The sequence below is a fragment of the Palaemon carinicauda genome, chromosome 1 (assembly GCF_036898095.1).
Source record: "Palaemon carinicauda isolate YSFRI2023 chromosome 1, ASM3689809v2, whole genome shotgun sequence".
Classification (NCBI taxonomy): domain Eukaryota; kingdom Metazoa; phylum Arthropoda; class Malacostraca; order Decapoda; family Palaemonidae; genus Palaemon; species Palaemon carinicauda.
The window spans coordinates 304,157,574-304,162,573 of NC_090725.1; the positions used below are offsets into that span (position 1 = coordinate 304,157,574).

At 34.4% G+C, this 5,000-nt stretch overlaps 1 protein-coding gene across 2 annotated transcripts in view; it reads left to right on the top strand.

Moving 5' to 3' along the window:
* Nucleotides 1-5,000, top strand: part of LOC137658524 (exosome complex component MTR3-like) — a 166,407-nt gene that overhangs the window by 8,927 nt on the left and 152,480 nt on the right. The window contains exon 1 of one of the 2 annotated variants that reach the window (XM_068393319.1): nt 2,719-2,872. The exons of the other annotated variant lie outside the window; for it this stretch is intronic. The gene's annotated coding sequence lies outside the window, so the exon portion shown is untranslated. Of the gene's footprint in view, nt 1-2,718; nt 2,873-5,000 lie in introns of those variants that run through there. 2 annotated transcript variants of the gene reach the window in all.

The window sequence follows — 5,000 nt, forward strand, 5'->3', positions numbered from 1 at the left end:
AGTCCGTCGATCCATCGTCTTCCTTCCTTTGCTTCTTTTACAATCTCTAGGGACCTCTTCTGTTATTCTTAATGTCCATCTATTGTCTGTCATTCTCATTATATGTCCTTTCCATGTCTATTTCTTTCTATGACATATTTGAATATAATTCTATTAGATTAACGTTTTACCTACATTGACGATTCAATCATTTAATTTATAACTGTTATAACAAAAAGAGTATTTCAAATTTCATTCATTCTCATTGATGGATTTGAGAAATCTATTTTCCTGATTTGATTGGCATTCTTAGAAATGTCAAAATTCTATGTATTTGTTCCAAGAATTTCATGAAATGAGTTTGATAGATATGCATACTATTTTATCTCATACATACACACATACACACACACACACATATATATATATATATATGTATATATGTATATGTATACACAAACACACACACACACACACACATATATATATATATATATACATATATATATATATATATATATATGTATATATATATATATAAATCTTTACACACACACACACACACATATATATATATATATAGAGAGAGAGAGAGAGAGAGAGAGAGAGAGAGAGAGAGAAGATGGATAGAAGAAATGCAGAGATGATGAGAACGGAGTATGCAATGGAAGATGAAATATCATTGGAAGGAGAAAGGATTAGTAAGGTAGATTCAAGTTTTTTGGAACTATGATCACTAATACAGGGTCTTTAGAATAAGAGTTTAGTGAAAGATTGAAAAAAGGCAAATCAGAAATTACATATAAAATCAGACTATATCTCAGTTTAGTGAGATCAGTGTTACTCTACGGATATGCGTCATGGTATGACAATGAAACAATCTCTAATAGATTCAGTATATTTGAGACCAAAACCTTCTGAAGGATATTGGGAGTTAAATGGCAGGACAGGATTAGAAATGAAACTATAAGAGAGATTACTCCAGTGCCATATGTGGATGAGATCATGGTGAGGGGTGGGTGGAGATGGTATGGGTATGCTCTTCGCACTCCCCAAGAGAGATTAGTTCACCAAACGTTCTGCTTGGCTCCACAAAGCACTAGAAGAGTTGAAAGACCCAGACCTGTATGGCAGAGGACTCTGAAGCGCGAAGTAGGAGTTGATAAATGGAGAAGTATTGAATTAAAAGCTCAAAATAGAGACGACTGGCGAAATATAACCGATGCCCTTTGTGTCAATTGGCGTAGGAGGAGATGATGATAATGATAATGATGATGATGATGATGATGATATATATATATATATATATATACCTCCTAATATCGGATTCTCTCTGCCTCGGGGTCAGAGACCCAAGGGGAATCAACTTTATGATAATAGCTTCTGGTCGGCCAGGGAATCGAACCCGAGAGAGAGAGAGAGAGAGAGAGAGAGAGAGAGAGAGAGAGAGGTCTATCATCTTGGAGGTGCGTGAATAGTTAACAAAATATTTTATCATAGATGATACAACTTAAGAATCTTAATATTTGGATAATGTTCTGTAAGGGTCATCATTTGATAGCGTAAATATCATTCCTCATTAAACCAAAAAAAAAAAAAAGATAAATAAATACATAAATAAATAAATAAATAAAAAATAAAAAATAGATGAAAAAATGGCAATTTTTCTTTTGGTTTCATATGAAGTGAAATAATAGATTTTTAAATATAGTCGTATGATTAATCAAACCAATAATAAAAAACTGCCCTAGTTTTTTTTCATGTTTTCAATTTCAGGTTTTTTTTTATATTTATCCCCATCTATATACTATTTAGGAACTATAATATCCTTATTTTCTTAATATAGTAATTATCTAGTATGATTTCATTTAAGAATTTTGGTTATCTTTACTATATTCTATAGACCGTGGAAATACTAATATCCTCATTTTCATATATTAATGATAGATCACTAGTACTATATGAAAATTATAAGGTAATTCATTACTTTCAAAATCTGCACAAGATAATTATAAATCAATTTGTGTTTGAAAAACAGTATTAGGAAGTGGCTTCCTCTCCCTTACGGCCAAGGAGTTTAAAATATGGAAGTGTCACTTCCGCCGAAGATGTTGTGTAACATCTCGGCAAAAGCGAAATGGCGTATGCTAATGTATTTTTTTCCTTCTTTTGAATGTAGGCCAGACAGGAGGATAAGGTAGCACTTCCCTCTTCACTTAAAGAGTTCACTTTTACTCCCCAAGTTTATGTAACTGGACCCCCGAGGAAGGAAGGCACTTAAACTGCTGCCAGATGTTTTTGGACAAGAAAGTGGCCGCTGGCAACGATGGCTGCTGCCGTGGTCATGACATGCATTCAGCTACAGTTTCATTTCTTCCTCATTTAGTTTTTGTCTTTTCTTTAACGTAACGGCAAATTTAATCTCGTTCTTTAACTGATTGGTAGTTTCAGTTTATATTTTCGGTGTCTATCGTGTGAAACTTACTTTGAAATACGGCGCTATAGGCCTACCGTGCTTGCTTGCTAGTACTATAGGCCTACAGGGGAGGAAGAGGCTCAGTTATATGAAGAATCATTTAACAACGAATGGCTGACAGTTTAATTTCTTCCTCATTTAGTTTTTGTCTTTTTTTAAAATAACAGCGATTTATTCTCGTTCTTTAACTGTTTGGTAGTTTCAGTTTTTATTTTCGGTGTCTTTCATGTGAAACTTACTTTGAAATACGGCGCTATAGGCCTACCGTGCTTGCTTGCTTGCTAATACTATAGGCCTACAGGGGAGGAAGAGGCTCAGTTTTATGAAGAATCGTTTAACAACGAATGGCTGAAGGCATAAATAAGTAATCGACGAGGAAATGTGAGAAGTGGCCACGCCTAACCCTAAAGAAAAGTGGTAAGTGATATTCTGAAAGTTGAATTGTTCACAGTCCATTTGTATAAATGAATTAGTCGTTGGTCATTTTTCGTTATGCATAAGGTGATTTTGTTTATATTTTCAAACGTTCTTTTTGTGGTTTTACGTTATATATAAGTCGTCATTATAGATTATAGATGTCGATAGGATAAAGTTATTATATATATATATATATATATATATGTATATATATATGTGTGTGTGTGTATCTATGTATATATATATATATATATATATAATGTATGTATATATATACATACACACACACACACACACACACACACACATATATATATATATATATATATGTACACAGTATATACATTGTGTGTGTAATTGCAAAACCCTTTCGAATACCCATTCACAGAATTTTATTTGGTTTTGTGAAGGGAAAACTTTTTTTTTTCTCTCAAAGCCGTTGTGCAAGTAATGCGTAGTTTTTTGTATGATGTAATCCTTACTTCCTTGCCTTTTTCGTTTTGACTTTCTAATCGCTTAAGTAATTATCTAGTCATTTTGCGTTATTGAGTTCCAGATATTGATAGATTTTTATCTATTATGCAATATTTGTCTTTATTCGCTACCCCCTTTTTTCATCAATTTATCGTTCGTATATTTATCATTTCCTTCAATTATTATCATTTGTTCTTATATTTGTTTACTAATCCTGTTATTTAGTTGTTATCTTACTTAGTTTTTTTTTTAATAGTCAATTTTGCTATATCAATTTAAAGTAGGAAAATTTTTTCCAGTTACGCAAGCTACTAAGATTTTTTTTTATATAAATAGAAAGGTTGAGTCATCAGAAACCATTGTCTGGCCCTCCTTGGTCCAAGCTTAATGGAGAGGAAGCTTGGGCTCTGATTATACGCATATATGGTCAGTCTCTAGGGCATTGTCCTGCTTGATAGGGCTATGGCATTGTCCCTTGCCTCTGCCATTCATGAGCGGCCTTTAAACCTTTAAAGGTTGAGGTAGCACAAACGTCCATGTCTAGCAATCTGTTTGACGGGAGGTCGAGACCCGCTCAAACTAGATAGTTTCTTGTAGTGTCTGCTACCTCACCATCCTTGTGAGCTTGGGGTTATTGGGGGAGTCTGCCGAGTCATTGGTAGCCATTGCCTGGCCCTCCCTGATCCTAGCTTAATGGAGAGGAAGTTTGGGCTTTGATCATACCTATATATTATTGTTATTATTATTGTTATTATTGCTAAGCTACAACCCTAGTTGGAAAAGCAGTACGCTATAAGCCCAGGGGCTCCAACAGGGAAAATAGCCCTGTGAGGAAAGGAAACCAGGAAAAATTAAATATTTTAAGAATAATAACAACATTGAAATAAATATTTCCTACAAAAACTATAAAAAATGAAAAAAAAAATTAACAAAACAAGAGGAAGAGAAATCAGATAGAATGTTGTGCCTGAGTGTACCCTCAGTCAAGAGAACATTAACCCAAGACAGTGGAAGACCATGGTACAGAGGCTATGGCACTACCCAAGACTAGAGAACAATGGTTTGATTTTGGAGTGTCCTTCTCCTAGAAGAGCTGCTTACCATAGCTAAAGTCTCTTCAACCCTTACCAAGAGGAAAGTGGCCACTGAATAAGTACAGTACAATAGTTAACCCCTTGGGTGGAGAATTTTTTTTTGGTAATCCCAGTGTTCTCAGGTGTATGAGAACAGCAGTATATATAATAGGCCAGACTCTTCGGTGTATATGTAGGCAAAGGGGAAATGAACCGTAACCAGAGAGAAGGATCCAATGTAGTACTGTCTGGCCAGTCTCGAAGACATTGTCACTGTGCCTTGCTTCTACTATTCATTAGTGACATTTGAAAGGATAGTGGTTAACAAAAATATAGTTTTAAAGGAAACTAAAGGGAAAAAATGGTTAGCTAACTAAAGGATCAGTCTATCCTGAGTTAGGATTTGAAAGCATTGTCTCATAACTACGATGGAAAGGGATAATCTAAAATAATAATTTATTGTTAATTTCTTCTTATCGTTTATTTATTTCCATATTTCCTTTCCTCACTGGGCCATTTTTCCTTGTTGGAGTCCTTGGGCTAGTAGCGTCTTGCTTTTCCAAGGTTGTAGCTTCGCTAGT